This window comes from Nothobranchius furzeri, chromosome 1 (genome assembly GCF_043380555.1).
Source record: "Nothobranchius furzeri strain GRZ-AD chromosome 1, NfurGRZ-RIMD1, whole genome shotgun sequence".
Taxonomy (NCBI): Eukaryota; Metazoa; Chordata; class Actinopteri; order Cyprinodontiformes; family Nothobranchiidae; genus Nothobranchius; species Nothobranchius furzeri.
In genome coordinates this window covers 38,805,790-38,824,376 of record NC_091741.1, presented here as the reverse complement: position 1 = coordinate 38,824,376, position 18,587 = coordinate 38,805,790, and positions in this window count along the sequence as shown.

Genomic DNA, 18,587 nt, shown 5'->3' with positions numbered 1-18,587 from the left:
AAAGTGGCTTAGATGTAATTTTGCACCTTTTGTCTTGCGTGTGTGTGTGTGTGTATGTGTGTGTGTGTATCTATGAATATGGAGATGGAGTCCCTGCAGCTCTTCTGCAGCTCTTCTGCAGCTCCAACACTAAAACACTGAAGCTGCGCAGTGGCAGAATGATCGCCTGATGTTTGTTTAAGTCGGTGACGGGTTTGGGGGAAAGCTGCACGGGGCTGCCTTCAGGAACAGAATTTACCTTTAAAACATGAATAACTGCCTTCATCAGCCTCTGGCTCCACTTTGATGGAACCGTCGTGTTTTGATGTGTTGCTAATAAAAGATGAACCTCGTCACAGCTGTCAGTTGCTGGACCTGCTGCCCGGGTCGGTTCTGGGTTCTGAATCAGGAATGCTGATCTGTCACCAAGGTTCATCTCCAAAAGGTCTCAGAACCTCTGAGAGTGTTTTACTGTTGTGGGTCCCAACGCGCCCCTGGTGCTCGTTCAGAGGTTCTGTGTGGACCCGATGATCGACATTCCTCACAGCAGTCAGGAAAAACGCGTGTTCTGTTGTCAGGAGCCTCAGCAGTCGGTGCTAGAGCCGTACGCAGCCACAATAGCTTGGCTCCTCCCTCCTAATGCTGATCACCAGACTTCTCTGTCTCCAGCTCCTGTTTGGGAACTCCCGAGTGCCTCTAGCCCGGAGAGGATTTCTGACCCGTCCAAAGAGTTCTGGGTCAGTCTGGAGAGCTCCTCCCAGAGAGATCGTCATGAGGGACCAGGAGGAAACCTGGCTCATTTTTAGGAACAGCAGCAGCTCTTTTCTGAGCTCTTCACCTGGAAGGCTGAGCCCAGTATCATACGGAGGAAGATCATGTGACCTGCTTTGATCCAGGATCTGGTTCTCTTGGTTCTGATCTTCATCTCATGACCATGTCTGAGGTTTGATAGATGTTCAGATCCAGGTGTTTCCCTTTTGATTCCGTGAGCTTAGGTCTGTTCATCCACCCTACCGACCCTCAGGAGCAGGCAGACACTCGATCCCATCCTGAAGGGAACGTTTGACCAGAACCAGAACGTTGAACTGGGATGAGCAGACAAAAAAATAATTAAAAAAAGCAGAACCAGAGCAGAATCCTCCTGGAGTTCTGGCTGAAGTTCAGATTAATGTCAGACTTGATGGTCCTGGTTCTGAAGACCGATACTAATCAGCCAGAACCAGTTTATCTCAGAAGCCGCGAAGACATATGGCAGAGCTGGTACCGCTAGCATGAGTTAGCATGTAGGATCCGGCCAAAAATAAGAATTTTGGGTTCAGATCAAGCCCCCATAAATCGGGTCTGGATATGAAACAAAACAGGAAGTGACAGAAATTGCAGTTCCACCCTCATCCACTAGGGGCTGGTGTCAGAAACGAGCAAATCCTCATCGACTCCCATGTTAAAAATACCAATTTCACAGCAGAAATAAACATGTTTACAGCCTGGTACCAAAACATGTTTTTGGTTTAAATGATCTAGTTTACACTCATGACAATTCTGAGGGGGGCAAATTTTTGTCACTCTTCTGTTTAAATGTATTAAAAGCCTAAAATTCTGTATAATTAATGAGCATCAGACCCACGTGACCACAGAGCTAGCTCCGTGGAAAGGCCTCAGTAGAGCCTCGGTCTGGCCTTAAACTGTTCCGTCAGTTTCAGTCTCTCAACTTAGACCATTAGTTGTAGCGTTTGTGCGTTCTTTTTGGATATTTTTTGTGCAATTGTTGGACAACATGACTTGCTGTGGCATTAATTGCACTAATAGAGCGTCCAAGGAGTCTCCGCTTCTTTTTTTTCGGTAAGTAAAATTATATTTATGTATTTTAGGTCACTGCCGAGCTGAGCTTAGATTTTAACATGTACTGTTTAACCATGAAATTTAAATGTAATAGGGTAAAACCCAGTGCATTTAACATAATGCTGCACTTTAGAAAATGGGTTGAAATATAACATGTTGGTGGAGCTGGGTTCCCACTATCGGCTTGTGGAGCTCTCCGAGACCTCTGTGTTCCACCCGGTTTTACCCAGCGGTCAACCTGGCGTATCTCTGACTCAGAAGCTCTGGTGTTGTGCACAGTTAACTCCGGTTGTAGCTAGGTAGCTACCTCTGTTAGCTTAGCTCCCACCTCCGTGTTAGCTTTAGGTTAGCTTGTAGCTACATCGCTTCAGTTTGACGGGTGTTGTCATTTGATCCCAGCCTCACAGCCCCACCCTCAGCTCCACCTCTTTTCCCTTTTATGGAACTGACTGGGCTTGACTGAACCTGTGACACGGTCAAAATGGCGGTGGTGGCCACCTCCCATTTTAGTACAAAAACTTATAATTGGAGCCTATGGACATGAATTGTCCAGTATATACATGTCGATGTTTCAGATTGAGCAGTTCCAGTCGCCAGCTGGGGCAACCAGGGCAGAGTACCCGCCCCATAACAGGTTGAGCGGGTTGTCCAGTAATCAGAAGTTTGCAGGTTCAATCCCGGCTCCGGACAGAGAATTCTTCTGTTGTGTCCTTGGGCAAGACACTTAATCCACCTTGCCTGCTGGTGGTGGTCGGAGGGACCGGTGGCGTCTGTGCTCGGCAGCCTCGCCTCTGTCCGTGCGCCCTAGGGCAGCTGTGGCTACATCGTAGCTCATCACCATCAGTGTGTGAATGTGTGTGTGAATGGATGAATGATACACTGTAGTGTAAAGCGCTTTGGAGTCCTTACTCTGAGAGGCGCTATACAAATGCGGGTCATTTATCATTTATCATAACCAGAGGGTTGCAGGTTTGAGTCCCGCTCAGTCTGTCACACTTACCCCCCCCCCCCCCCGCTGCTGGTTGTCGGAGGGACCGGTAGTTCCTCAACTCCATCAGTGTGTCCCAGGGCAGCTGTGGCTACACTGTAGCTCGTCAGCAGAGGTGTGTGAATGGGTGAATGGCTGATGTGTTGTAAAGCACTTTGGAGTCCTCTGACTCAGAGAAGCGCTACACATGTGCAGGGCATTTGGGAATGTCTTTGTTGTCAAACTAAACATTTCAGCGCAGAGACGGAGGACGGGGGTTTATTGGTATCGGGTTGTGACCAAAAATCGGTGCTTTTCCTGTCCTCTTTAGGGTCATTTGATCGTTTTTATTTCCAGCAGCTGTTTCCATCAACAGCTCTGCTCTGGCTTCTAGATCTCAAGCTGAATGGTTGATTCAAATCCTGTATTTTGAAGCCGAGTCTCCTTCAAACAACAGAAGACTAAATTAATTCTCTCTCTGACTCTTCCAAGGTGCAAGCCTCTGCTTTCTGCCAAGTTTCTTCTTTCTGTAACTGCCCACGTAGCAAATGCAAACATGTCATCATGCTCGATACTGTGGGATAAAAAACTCCAATACTTTCTCTCTTCCTCAAAGGGGGAGTCAGATCTTCTGCTCCATAAAGCCGTCGAGTTATTATTCGAGTGACGGCGTACAGCGCTGCTTTGCCTTTGAGTATTTACTCAGTACAGGAAGCTCCCTATGAGAGCCGTTCTCCCCGTTTAGAGAGGAGTTACTTGACTGGCCAGTGCGGAGCCTTGACCCGGCTCTGACGGGAACCGCGACGGCACCGCTGACCTTTCTGCAGGAGTGGATCTGAACACAGCTGAGGATTTAAAGCAAATGTACTTTTGAGGTTATAAAAGTGCTTTTAAAACCAGCCTTCAGCATCGCCAGCGAGCTGCTTCCTTATTGGCAGCTGAAAAAGTGACCAGATTCTCAGTGAGATGGGTACACAGGAGTCTGCTGACGCCCATGGATTCCCCCGACGACTGTCTTTAATCTCTGAGACAAAACCAGAGAAATGCATTCATTGTTGCCTCCAAGCTTGAACACGACTGCTTACTTTAAACATCTGTAAACGAACATTCCTGTAGAATATTATTCCCCTGTAGGACACAAGGTTGAAACCAGGACAAGGTTCAAATGAAGTGATTATCGAATGAATGAATTAATGAATGAATGAAATTAAGAACAACCCAGTCCGATAAATCGAGGTAATAGTTCTTATCCAGCAGTTCTCTGGGTTTTATTCATTAATAACGTCAACATTATTTATTTTACTATTATTTAATATGATGTTTGGACCTTCTAAATCAGTTAAATCAGTGGTTTTGTCTCCTGGTCCCGGAGGGCCGGCGTCCAGCGTGTTTTAGTTTCACCGGATTTCGACCGACAGGTGATTAACAGGCTTTTGAAGAGCCTGATGAGCTGCTGCACACTAGGCGTGTAAATCTCTACCTCTGAGGCCGATTTGATTCATATCTCCATACGCTGCCAGCGATACGACACATTAAAGAGCAAGTCACCCCTACAAGAAACCCTTCACTCCCACTTCATGTTTGAAAAATGCAACAAAAGCTGTTACTTGGCAGACCGAGAGGGCAGAGCCGCGAACAAATGCACACACAGGCTCACAACGGCATCGTGACATCATAATGTACCAGCTAGCGGTGGCAGATTTAAATTCAAATACAGTGCAGAATTTTTCCCTGGAGACGGCGCAACACTGACAGTTTTAGGCAGAATATTTAAATTTTAACTAAGATGCACTAAAGTGCCAAATTATTGACTAAACGTGTCTACAGCACAGTTAGACACTCATTTATATGGTTTATCAGCAAAAAAAAGTAGATTTGGGGGTGACTTGCTCTTTAACGATGCATTGAAACCCTGAGCCGGTATGATTCATCCCTGCTCACGATTCGTTACTGATTAGAAAACGATTTTCGATTCGATACAGTTCATGATGCGATTTGAAATTATTCAACACATTAACAAGAATTTCCAAACCCACGTCTGGTTTTCAAACAGCATCACAGTTTCTTTGTTACGTTTGTACTGTGTTTATTTTCTGCTTTCGTTTTCTTTAGTTCTTCGTTGTACGCAGTGTGATGAGGGTTTGTTTTTACTCTTGCCGACATGTTTCAACATCACTGCTGTCTTCATCAGGGTAACCGCCGCATGTTGGTGGTGTCACTTCTTTTTATCCGCGGGGAGCAGAGGACGATAAGGACGAACCAAACCAAAAAAACCGAAAACACTGAGCCAAGACCACTAATAACCCTTCCATACATCAAAGGTGTAACAGAAAAGATTATAACAGCAATGAAAAAACATAACTCAAGCACACCAACAAAACCGTATATGACAGTCAGGAACGACTGGTACACCCAAAAGACAAAATATCATCAGTACAAAAATGTGGAGTCATACAGAATCCCACGCAAACTCTGTAATAAAACATATGTAGGAGAAATCGGACGCCAACTCAATAGACATAAAAAGGAGTGCGAGAAGGAAGCCAGTCGAAGAGAGACGAGCAGCAAAACAGGAAGCACAATAACAAACATCTGTCATAACGGACCTCTGTACAAGAGATAATCATACAGTGGATTGGGATAACACATTGGGACGGAGTGGTATGAATGATTTCCCATTCGTCCCTTTAATATATTTTTCTATAGTCCGAAGGTACTTTGCTATGTGATATTTTAACCAGATATTGCACTGGTTTTGATGTAAAGTCAAAGTCAAAAGTCAGTCATTTATTGTCATTTCTACCACATGTGCAAGACATACAGAGAAAGGAAATTGAGTTTCAGTGCACGCAATTCAGAGATCAGACATACATGGGCAAGACACATGACAAGAATTGGTGACTGCGGTCATTCGCAACATGAGTCGCGCTAGATGATAGATGAAAAGGAATTACATGAGGATAGGTTGGTGGAGGGAAAAAAAGGCATACCAGAGTTACACCCGACAGGGCGTAGCTGTACTATGCAAAAAAAACACCTCAAACATATAAGCACGAACTTCAACATTCACAACATGAGACTCCGTTGTGGGGGGGGGGGGGGGGGGGGGTCTGGCATCCTGTTTTTTCCAGGGTTTTCATTGTATGTTGATATAATTACCCTTTTGAATAATATGTTTTTCTTTGTATCAGAGTACTACCTCTCTGGATCATCTTCTGATTGGTTAATGAAGTGGGATTTGTTTCTTTAGTATTAGTTTAAAAATGTTTCTTGTACTTTAGACATAGTTTTGTCTTTTGTTTATGTTAAAACCTAGGCACATTTATTTGGATGTTTATTTCCTTTTGGGTTTAATTGGAGCACGGTTGATTGGTGCTGATTGTTCCCAGGTGTGATATATTTTTCAATGCTATTTAAAAGAAGCCTAATCTTCTTCTAGCACTCACAGAGAACAGTCGCTTCTGCTTTGCTCTCTTATCTGCTTTTCCCAAGGCTCTTTTTGTCCCGTCTGCCTATAGAGCGCTTCTCTGCATTTCCTCTGGAAATCACTATTTTTCAGCAATGGATTTAATTAATTGGTCATTCAATGCGATTGATAAGATTTTTTCTACGACGAGAACGGAGGAGGGGGCTCGCGCTTGCCCTCACGGGACACACGCAGCGGGATATATGCTCGATTCCTGGAAGAAGTGGAATGTCATCTGTCTCTCTCAGCTGTCCATTGAGGACGTCGAAGATGTGTGGATATTTGGCCTGATGATCACTGGATTTCTTCTGATTGGAGTGGGAGGATATCTGGTTTTCCGAAAAAATTGGGATGACGGGAGCGATTGGAGGGCGACCCACAACCATGGACGGCACCGTCCGGGCGGAGACCTCACAGACTGGGACGTTACTCGAGGTGAATCGCAAGCTGGACAATTTCTTGGCTGCGTTACCGGTGCTAGCGCGCAAAATGGATGTCATCTCGGAGAGGGTCAGCGGACGGTGTGGAGATGTTTAATCACTGAACTGGCTTTACTGGAGGACTTGAATGATCAATACAGACTTTAAGGCAGAGAGGAAAATTATCTCTGCCTGACCCAAACAAAGTTCTGTTATCCAATCTGACGCCATAAGCAGCCTTGGAGTTGCGTGCAAAAAAAACCCACGATGGAAGGAATGCAGACAAATGCTGTGAAACCCTACCTACCCCCCCGCCTTTAGATTGTGGTCTCTGCATCGAGGTCATCAAGTTGAAGGCACTCACTGTGCTCTGTGCTTTCCCATGACCTCCCACCCACCTGTGGATTCAGTTGGCCGAGCGCCACACAGGCAGCTCCCGCTGAGGAAACCAGGGTCCCAGCCCCTCCCCCCTACCTTCCGGGTCTCACGTTGTGAACTGTGACGTTCGTGCTTATATGTTGGGTGTTTTTTGCATAGTAGAGCTACACCCTGCCGGTGTAACTCTGTTAATGCCTTTTTCTCCCTCCCCGAACTCTCCTCATGTAATCCCCTCTTCATCTATTGAAATGAGCGCTGTCATGGCTGCTCTCGTGGTCTGCCTGTATCTGTCCTGTCTATGTGTGTGTGTAATCTTGGTCAGGCTGTACTGTGGAGTCAAGTTCCTATGCTCTGGATCGCTGGAGCGCTGGCAATAAAATTCATTCTGATTCTGATGTGGAGGCTTGGGAATCATTTTTTCTGGTTCGTTAAAAGCAATGGAATAAAAGCCTGGAAAGCATATCGGCTCCCAAGGAAAAAAAACTTCACCGTTCTGCACTTTAACTCCAATTCATTCACCTTGAAGACCTTCTGGCTACACTACCTTCTCACACACATAAACACAGAACCACAAAAGTTTAGAAGATGGATAAAAGAAGCTGTTGGAATAAGGAGGCGTGGACCCAGGACCATGAACAGGGACGAAGGCTTCTACACGCTGGACCACTCATGGGACACTGCGATCAGCGGAGGGCGATGTCGTCCTCTGCTGCCCGGGGAAAAAAGCAAGTGACGCCACCAACATCCGGCGGTTATCCTGACGATGACGGCAGTGACGTTGAAACGTGTCAGTAAATACCATACCATATTTATTTATAAAGCACCATTTTAAAATAGCATGGCAGCTAACCAAAGTGCTGTACATAAAAAAGCCAAATGCTTGAACAAGAAACACAATACAAACAGGCAAAATACATAAGAACAAAGCATAAATAGTCAGAGATCAAAAGTCCTACTAAAAACAAAATAGGAGATCAGTTAACAGCACTGTAAAAAATAAAATAATGCAACGAATGATAAAAACATTTGAAATGGCACAAACAAAACGAAATAAAATACCAGATGGTGCGAGGTGCCAAAAGTGTGCAACTGAATCATACAAACAGATTTAAAAACTCAAATCTGGTGCTAGATTTTCATGAAAAGTGTCACGGAGGGAAGGCGATACTAAAGAAGTGCGTTTTCAGGGCCGACTTGAAACTGCTAACAGAAGGAGCCAGACGCACACGGAGGGGCAGAGAGTTCCAGAGTTTTGGGGCTGCATAAGAGAAGGCACACTCCCCCCGTGATTTGTACCGAACCTTCGGAACAACAAGCAGCAGACGATCTGCTGACCGAACGGCACGGGTGGGAACATACGGGGTCAGCAGCTCCGTCAGATAGGATGGGGATGGGCAGTACAAAGCCTTGTAAACATATAACAAGACCTTGAAGTTAATCCTAAGTTTGACTGGGAGCCGGTGTAAATCTGCGAGGATGGGTGTGATGTGCATGCGTCTGTCGGTGTTGGTTAAAAATCTGGCCGCGGCATTTTGTAAAGGTAAAAACCAACCCTCATAACTCTTTGTAGTAAAGAAAACGAAATCATCACAATGCCTTCCCTCTCCTCTGTGGGGGATTTATTTGATCCTCTGTCTGAACTATCAATAAATTCAACATGAAAAGACGAAAAACCTCTCCCTGGGCTGCCACCTTACCGTGGTGGAGGGGTTTGAGTGTCTCAATGATCCTAGGAGCTAAGTTATCTGAGGCTTTCTGCCTCTGGTAGGGTCACCCATGGTTAACAGGTCCTAGGTGAGGGATCAGACAGACAGCAGCCCGAAGACCTCTTATGATGAATTATATAAATGGAAACCGTGTTCCCTCGCCCGGACGTGGGTCACCGGGGCCCTCTCTGGAGCCAGGCCTGGAGGTGGAGCACGTCCTGCAGCTTCCAGCTGGACAGGGACGCTGACTACGAGAGTATCCGATGGATAAAAACGAGCAGTCAGTTTCACCGAAACGTAGCTCTGGTTTTATATTTATATAAAAGCCTGTGTTGAAGGCATGACAGGTAGGAGGTATTTGCTCTTGAAAGCACACGCATGATCACACACGGCATCTCATGACAGATGGGCAGAAACGCACCAGTCATGGTAAACTTTACGGCTCATCTGGTAGTCAGTGGAGCTCTGGACCACCAGTGTCAGCCAGGCGAGCAGCTGCAGGGGTGAATGTTCATGAGCTGTGTGCCACTGTCACCTTGGAGACAAGGGAGGAACACCTGACCTTCCTCGATGTCCAGGTGTGAAAGTGGTTGGGCCAGAATGTTGGCTAAGAAAACAAAAAGATTTGTAAGTTTTTGGGCCAAGTCTAATGTTCTGTGCTTCGTCCTCCGGTCTCCTCGTGGTGGTGCTCCATCGTACCTGGCAGCACTAAAAAGAAGACATACCTCCCATCACACGGCTGACCTGGAGCTGCTGACTGTCCCACAGACGAGGTGCAAGTCTGGAGGCGATCGGGCTTTCTCAGTCTTGGCTCCTTCTCCTGGAATGAGCTTCCACTAGAGCAGGGGTGTCAAACTCATTTTAGCTCAGGGGCCACATTGCGATAAATCTAGTCCCAATTGGGCCGAACCGGTAAATTAAAAACAACTTCAGATTGTTTTCTTTGTTTTAATACAATCAATATAAAACAAGGCTGGAGTGTCTAACTGTGCTGAGTGTATCCAAAATAGTACAAGTACAACACCTGAAGTGTACTTGAAAATGTGAAAAAAAAAAATCTATAAATAAATAAAAACATTCCTTAGTGATTCAAAGAGCTTACAGATCACATGGCTAGATCAGTTTCATGCAGCACTTCAAATATATTTGACTCATTTTACTTTACATCTTTAGGCTTTCACCAGCACATCAACATCAGAAGTCACATCCTGAGTGGCGGCCAACTTCAGGATGTGATTCAAGTTCTATTTCGTCTAGTCTTAGCCCTTAAGCGAGCTGCTATTGGAAGGGTGATCTCAGCATCAGCCAATCATGAAGAGCTTAAATGTACGCCCACCACGTGGGCACCCCTTGTGGGTTATATAAGTGGAGCGACTCCACTGCTCGCCTCCGTTTTCTCTTCACGCCAAGCTTAAGAGCTTCTTTTAAGAGCAATTATACAAGAAAAATCTACCCACCGACCATGTCCAGCGACGCCAGGACCTGCCCGGCCTGCCAGACGGGCTCCATCTCCAGCGGCGACCTGCACGCCAAGTGTGAGGTCTGTCTCGGGGCTCACCACGCTGGCCTGGCCTTGACCCCCAGGCCTCGTGCCCGTTTTGTACCGCTCTGCCCGTGGCTGAAAAGGTCCGCCGGGTCGAGTACTTCACCCCCTCCACCGACGAGGAAATTCCGGTGGCTGGCACGTACTCGCTGGACAAGGCGTTACGGTTCTTCAACGTAGGCCAGGAGCCGGCTGGCTCCTACCGATTGGACGATGTCATCGACAGCGAGGAGTACGACGAAGCTGGCTTCCATAGCCCTTTTTCCCTCCAGTACAATACGGAGGTCGACGAGCCTCGTGAGGAGCACGACGAGGCTGGCTGCTGCAGCCATTATTCCCTCCTGTACAGCACGGAGGTCGACGAGCCTCGTGAGGAGCACGACGAGGCTGGCTGCCATAGCCCTTTTTCGCTCCTGTACAACACGGAGGTCGACTACGAGGCTGGCTGCCATAGCCCTTTTTCCCTCCAGTACAATACGGAGGTCGACGAGCCTCGTGAGGAGCACGACGAGGCTGGCTGCTGCAGCCATTATTCCCTCCTGTACAGCACGGAGGTCGACGAGCCTCGTGAGGAGCACGACGAGGCTGGCTGCCATAGCCCTTTTTCGCTCCTGTACAACACGGAGGTCGACGAGCCTCGTGAGGAGCACGACGAGGCTGGCTGCCATAGCCCTTTTTCGCTCCTGTACAACACGGAGGTCGACGAGCCTCGTGAGGAGCACGACGAGGCTGGCTGCCGCAGCCATTATTCCCTCCTGTACAACACGGAGGTCGACGAGCCTCGCTCAGCGGGTCCTTCTGCCCCAGTGGTTTCTCGCTCCTCCCTGCCAGCAGTTAGAGCACTGCTCCAGGAGCTGTCCGCCATCATCTCCGCGGCTGCGACCCGCAGGGGGCTAGCCGTTCCAGAACCGGCTCCCCTGAGGCGGATGAATTGGCGGGAATTTTTGGGGCAACACAGACGCGCTGTCCAGACCCCGTCTGGCCGCGCTTCCCCGCTGCCATGAGCTGCTGGTCCGCCGCCTTCTCCGAGCCTGCCAGGCTTGAGGCGCCAATTTCCACATATGCGCCCATTACCAAGGTCGAGGGCTTCCCCGACCAGGGCTGGCCATCTGTTCCTCCACTGGAGCCGGACTTGGCCTCGCTGTGTGGCGTCAAGAACCACCTCACTGGACCGCGAGCAGTTCCCACTAAGCATGACCAGCTGCTGAGGCGGCTCGCCGATCGCGCACACCAGTGCGCCTTCCAGACCGGCGCTGCAGGAAATAACATCGCCTTCTCGCCTTTGGCGTTTCCAAAATGGTGGAGGAGCTTGACTCTCCTGTCGAGTCAAAAACCATCATTACTAAAACTGCTGATGCCATCCTCAATCTGTGCGCTGCTGTACTCACCGGTTCTGCTCGCATTGCTGCCTGGCAGACCCTTATCCAGCGGCCTTGTGGCTCATGGCCCTGCCCTCCATTCTTGAACACCTGCACAGAGAGATGCTAGAAGGCCGCATCACCTCTGACGTTCTGTTTGGTCCCCATCTTACGAGCATCATCTGGGCTCAGCAGCTGAACTTTCAGCCACGGTGCGAGACCTGGTCCACTCTCGGTCAGCCTGCACTCCGGCCGTTCCCCCAGAGGATGGGACGAACGGCGCGGAAACTCCATGCGCCCAGCTGCACGGCCCGCCCCGCGGAGCCGGCCTCCCGCTGAGGCGGGACCAGGGAGTTGGCGGACAACGATTCCGAACGAGCCAGCAGACACAGCCTTGGCAGTCACAGGAACCTCGCCGAAAACAACCACGAAAACGACTCGTTGGGGGGAATATGTGTGCTTATGGCTGCAATGTTAACTCTGTGAATTATTTTGGTTTTGAAATAAAAACCCAAAAAACGTCACATTGAGAGCACAATCCTACAGTCCTCTGCAGAACCTTCTGCCGAATCCTCACACATGATGTTCCCCGCACCAAGCACTGCAGCACATCTGCATGTTCACACAGTCAGACTCGGTCATGTTACACGGGTAGCTGTAAGGGTGCGCTCCATTTGCGCACCGCCCCCAGCCTACGGCCAGGCCCGACTCATCCCGCTTCCCCCACAACTTTGGGTGGGACGGGATGTCATGGCGCTGTCGCGACCACGCGCAAAGCGCGCACATTGCGCGGCTCCATCCGCTGGCACTTTGACGTTCCCGTGCACGGGCCCGGCTCCCACTCGTCCTTCATGGACTCCACGCTCTGCGTTGCGGATCAGCCTCTTCCAGCTGTTTCACACTTGCTCTTTCGATCACAGCCCTCCATGGGTCGCTCCCAGTTCTCTGGTACGAGCGACGGCGGTAAGGGCGCGAAACCAATCCTCAGACGTTGCTCACGTGACCTCGAGCACACGTCCGCTGTCGGAACGCGCGCACGAATGCCTCCCTTTCGGCTACTCGCTAGCCCAGCGCACTTTCTCCAAATGTCCGGAGACCGCGCTGCAGCCACTGCGCACGGCGGAAACGAGGGTTTTATTTTACCGGGACGATCTTCTCCGATGCGCCCGGTCCGAGGACGGGGCGTCAGTGCAAACCAGGAGGTTAACAGAGCATCTGTCAACCCTGGGGTTTTCTATAAACTGGGGGAAGAACTCTGTTCTTCCATCCCAGTCGATTATGTTTCTCGGGGGGGAGCTGAACGCCTCTATAATGAGAGCACGTTCGTCGCCGGTGAGAGCGGCAGATCTCACCATGGTGATCTCCTGCGTGCAACCCCGCGAGATCGTGAGAGCCCTGTTAGTCATGAGACTTCTGGGCATGATGGCTGCAGCCCACTCGGTGGTGCTGCTGGGGTTGTTGCACTCGAGGCGCCTGCAAAGTTGGTTCATCTGCCTCCGGGTACATCCGATACGTCAGAAGAGACGTATGTTGAGGGTTCCCCCCTCAGTGGGCGGGGACCTCGCTCACTGGGGGAATCCCTGCATCCCCTCACACGGGATTCCCATCGGACGTCCTGCGTCACACGTATCTGTGTTTACGGATGCGTCACTGTCTGGGGTGGAGGGCACGTGCTTGTTACGCGGCAGATCGCTGGCCCTCCCACACGCACGAGCACATAAATGTGTTGGAGCTTATGACAATGAGGAATGTGTTCATGCACTTCGCTGCCCTTCTCGATGGCCGTCATGTCGAAGTTCACACAGACAACCAGGTGGCGGCAGCCTGCATAAATCTCCAAGGGGGAGTTCGATCCCCCCCTCTATTGCGCATAGCCACAGATTTACTGTGTTGGGCACATGTCCACCTGCTGTCCATCAGAGCCACCTACATTCCGGGGATCCTGAATGTAGCGGCAGACATCCTGTCGAGAGGGGGTCCCCGCGACTCCGACTGGCGTCTGCATCCCGCGCTGATATCACAGATTTGGATAAGGTTCGGGGAACCGTGTGGATCTGTTCACGGCTCGCGAAAACGCTCAGTGTCGCCTGTGGTTTTCCCTGAGTCTCCGGGACCAAACCTCGCTCGGAGCGGATGCCTTCTCACACCAGCCCGGGCTTCGAACGCTCCTTTATGCGTTTCCACCAGTCCCTCTGATTCCCCGTCTCCTGGACCGAGTTCGGTCAGAACAGCTCTCGGTAATTCTGGTGGCTCCCAGACGCCTGTCCGCATCATGGCTTCCGGACCAGCAAGCGCTACTGTCCGGCTCCCCGTGGAGACTCCCGCGAAGGGAGGACGCCCCTCCCCGGGCGGATGGGATAATCAGACATCCTCCGGAAATAAGCCATCGGCTGTGGGTCTGGCCGATGAGCGGTTTCGATTAGGGGTTTCTGGGCTGCCGCATGATGTGGTCATCACGATTCAGAGTGCGCGGGCGCCCTCTACCATTGCATCTTACGCTGCTAAATGGGCAGCTTTCCAGAACTGGGGCACAGAGCGGAATGTTCAGGCGCTCTCCTGCCAGCTGGCGGATGTCCTATCGTTTCTGCAGATACGGACGGACAGGGGCCTCGTATTCAGCACTATTAAAACATATGCTGCAGCTATCTCATCCTGTCACCAGGGTTTTGGTGATAGATCTGTTTTCAATCATCCCCTCACAAAACGTTTTCTAAAAGGTGTCAGAAGGAACAGACCTGTGTCCCGTCCGCTAATTCCCCAGTGGGATCTAACGGTGGTTCTGCGTGGCTTATCTGAAGCCCCATTTGAGCCCTTGGACCAGGTCTCACTCAAGTTCCTGTCACTTACAACTGCCTTGCTGCTGGCACTGGCATCAGTCAAGAGAGTGAGCGACCAAACCGCCCTCTCAGTGGCTCCCGCATGCCTCCAGATCCGGAAAGATGGCGGGTCTGCTGTTTTATGCCCCAGCCTTTGTGCCCAAAAAACATTAATACTTCCTTCAAATCCAGGTCAATTTCATTGGCTGGACTTTTTCCTCCTCCCCATAATTCTGAGGAGAAGGCGGCTTCCCATCTTCTCTGCCCAGTGCGCGCGCTCGCACGATATGTGTCACGCACTTCAGGGATTCGCCGCTCACAAATCATGTTTGTGCACTACAGGGAGTCTTCCCTTGGGCAAGCGCTGTTGGCCCAGCGCCTTTGACTCTGGCTATGTGACGCCATTTCACTCGCTTACACATCATTGGGGCTGGATCCTCCTGAGACACTCAGGGCTCACTCAGCCAGAGGGATTTCCTCTTCTGTGGTGCCCCACAGTGGTGGGTCAATGGAAGTCATTTGTCAGGCTGCTTCATGGGCTTCACCCTGTTCCTTTACTCGTTCTTATTTACGAGATGTGTCTTTAGGATCCATCACTCGTTCAGTGCTTGGACCTCAGCAGGCTGAGTGAACGCATTATGGCACCTCATCGGCCCTGCTTGAATGAATTTCATCCTCTCGTGGATGATATTTTTTAGTGGTGGCCCCACTCTTCTCTCTGGCTGCCTCAGCCTTTTAAGCCCTGGGCTGAGGCTGAGCGACCCCCACTAAAAGGAGACATGTTGGGTGTGTCCATTGGTTGAGCTAACCAGTGTGGCGTAAACCCATCCAGCTGCGCTTTATTCCAATAGCAGCTCGCTTAAAGGCTAAGACTAGACGAAATAGAACGTTGGTTACGTATTGTAACCCCAGATTCTATGAGTCTAGTCGCAGCCCTTAAGCCACTTGGCCACACTGGTTCTGTTAGGACTAAGAGCCATCGGAGGCGAGCAGTGGAGTCGCTCCACTTATATAACCCACAAGGGGTGCCCACGTGGTTGGCGTACATTTAAGCTCTTCATGATTGGCTGATGCTGAGATCACCCTTCCAATAGCAGCTCGCTTAAGGGCTGCGACTAGACTCATAGAATCTGGGGTTACAATACGTAACCAACGTTCTTGTGTGAGCCTTGAGCGCAGCTTTGTTTTATTTATACTCATTACAGAGGAAACTTGCTCACAAAGATAAGTTTATTTTCATCCTACATTGTAAAGTATGAAAATAAAGTTTACACAACCATCTCGCGGGCCGGATTTAACCCGCTTGCAGGCCGGATCCGGCCCGTGGGCCGCAAGTTTGACACCCCTGCACTAGAGAGTCACCATCACCGCAGGTCTCCAAGAGTCGTTTGAAGACTCGTTTTTGTGGTTTTATGTAAGTTGGATTTGATGTAGATAGCTGAACAACCTCTGTTTAGAGTAATGGAGATTGATTCCAACTGGATTGATGAGCTAACAGCTAGTTTGAACGGGATCAGTTACACAGCATTCCACTGTCAGTTACCCACCCATCCATTTTCAGCTGCTTATCCGGAGTCGGGTTGCGGGGACAGCAGCCTAAGTCCAAGACTTCCCTCTCCCCAGCAACTTGGGCCAGCCCTTCCGGGGAATCCCAAGGCATTCCTGGCCAGGTGGGAGACATAGTCCCTCCAGCGTGTCCCGGGTCTCCCTTTGAATCACTTCTAAGAAAAAAAAAATCACAGAAATGTGTTAAACTTTATTTCACTGTAGGTACTTCTCATCAGTTAACATCAGTTATAAAAATAACATGAATTTCTACCAGAAGTGCTTCAGGTGAGTGGCTGACAGCAGCCAGAGGATTCTCGTGTAAATCATAATTAAAAACGACAGAATGAGATCCATGCACAAGGCTCAGGCTAAGGATGAGCTAACGGTGGGTCCGTAAACCTCTGCTCTCGTACAGCGAGTGACGTCAGCAGCATTCATCTGGCTTTGAAATGAGTCTTTTTGTGTGTCACAAGTAAAACTGGAGCCATAATTCCTAAAGCTTTACACATCACAGCGAGGAGGAGGAGGATGGCAGAGCAAAACGTTCCGGATGTCGACTTTAACTCGATTATTTAATGTTACACTTATTCATGGGGAGCAGGCCAGAGGCCGTTGCTGCATAGCTGCTCTTCAGGAATATAAAATTATCTCAGTGAATGCTAAAGTTATGTTTGTGTTTTCCTCTCCTGCTAATAGGGATGGGTACCTTTGACATTTGAATCGATCCGGTACTAATTCCCGGTACCTGGGAATCGATACCGGTACTTAACGGTACTAATTTTCGATACTTTTGAGTGTTTAATATTTTAATTCTCTTTTATAATTAAATATATATTTTTCTCAATATATAACAATATTTGATAAATATCACGATAAATAACATACAACTGTTTGTATTTTAACATCGTCCTTGTAGTTTTATAAGCTGATAATTAAACTGAAGCAAACATCTTTACTGTGAACTAAATTTACTGTGTATCTTCATTCCTTTTGCCGTCTTTTTTCATTTGATTTTTCCTACTGGGAAGTTAGAATTTCCGAGGAGAAAGTGAACGCACCATTAGATGATAACAATGGTGGCATAGGAAGCTAACATATCAAGCTAAACAGTTTATTTAGCTGCTGGAGCAGATTAAAACGATGATGCCTCACACTTAGATCGTTGTCTCTGGTTTCATCTTCACCCAATCACCCGTCGCATTTAGTAAAGTAAAGCCAAACTTTAGAGCGCGTTCATGTTCTTCTAGTCGGAATTTCGGAGTTCCGAGGAGAAAGCGAACGCACCATTAGCGAAACGGAAGCTAACATATCAAGCTAACGTTATCTTAAACATTTTATTAACCTACCGGAGCAGATTAAGATGAGGATGTCTCACTTAGATCGTTGTTGCTGGTTTCATCATCACCCAGTTACCCATCACATTTAGTGAAGTGGACCCAAGCTGTGCCAAGCCTGTGTTCTTTCTACCATGCTGCTCTGTTTACATCTCGCTCGCAGCGACCGATGACATAACGCTCTTGTGCATGCGCAGCTGTCTAGGCAAGTTCTCGTTGTGAAGGACGGGTACCGAAACGAGGCACCGTTTCAAATGAAGTGAATCGGTGCTCGGTCGGTACTGTGGAATTCGGTCGGTACCTTAAAAAGTACCGAATTCGGTACCTATCCCTACCGGCTAATAGCTCCAGTCCGGTTTATTCCCCTCCAGAGCATCTGCAGGGTGTGCTGGAGAAGGTTCTCAGTCATCTGGGTCACGGTGATCCAAAAGGGTTCAAAGGAAGGTTTCTGGTAGAAACCAAAGAGTTGCCTTCGTCTGAACCGTCTGGGATCGAGCAGTTTGCAGCTAATAATGACGTTTTATTCAGATGAAGTGGATAATGACCGCCGTTAGGGTCCAGAAGGCAAAAGGTGGACAGTGATGTTTTTGCCTCGGTGTGCAGCAGTAATAGATCACATGACACCTTTCAAACATTTGCTATTATTCAACAGCTGGTTAACTTTAGCAGCTGGCACGGTTTAGGATGGGTCATCATCATTAGATCTCACTCAGATGTGTTAGTGCTGAGCTGTTGTGTTAGCAGCAGTGGCCTCAAAGACATGCTCCATATTCTGCAGGTCAAACTGCTGTAAGGTCCTCTTGGCTGCGTGGGAGAAGGCCTTGTATGTCCGAGGTCACCTAAACGGTACACTGACCACAGCCAGCTTCATCTGCCCGGAATGCTGTGTGCTCTTCCATACCAAAACAAGGGAGGGAAGCCATAACATTCCCATCTCTGGAGTCCCTTTTCAGGTAACAAGGAGACTCCAGACAGAACTCTTAACTTTAATAAAAGAATCTTATTCCTGTTTATACACTTAACAGGTTAATTACAATCAATTATCTAAAGTGATTTAATGATGTCTGGACAGTAATGAATAAATGAATCAACATAACTTTATTCTTAAAATGCCTTATATCAGATCTTAAACACACCAAATGACTCTGCTTGGTGATTTCTTAATGATTTATTACCAGTTATGTCACATATTAATATCAGTATAATAACAAATGATGTTTTATCTTATTTACTT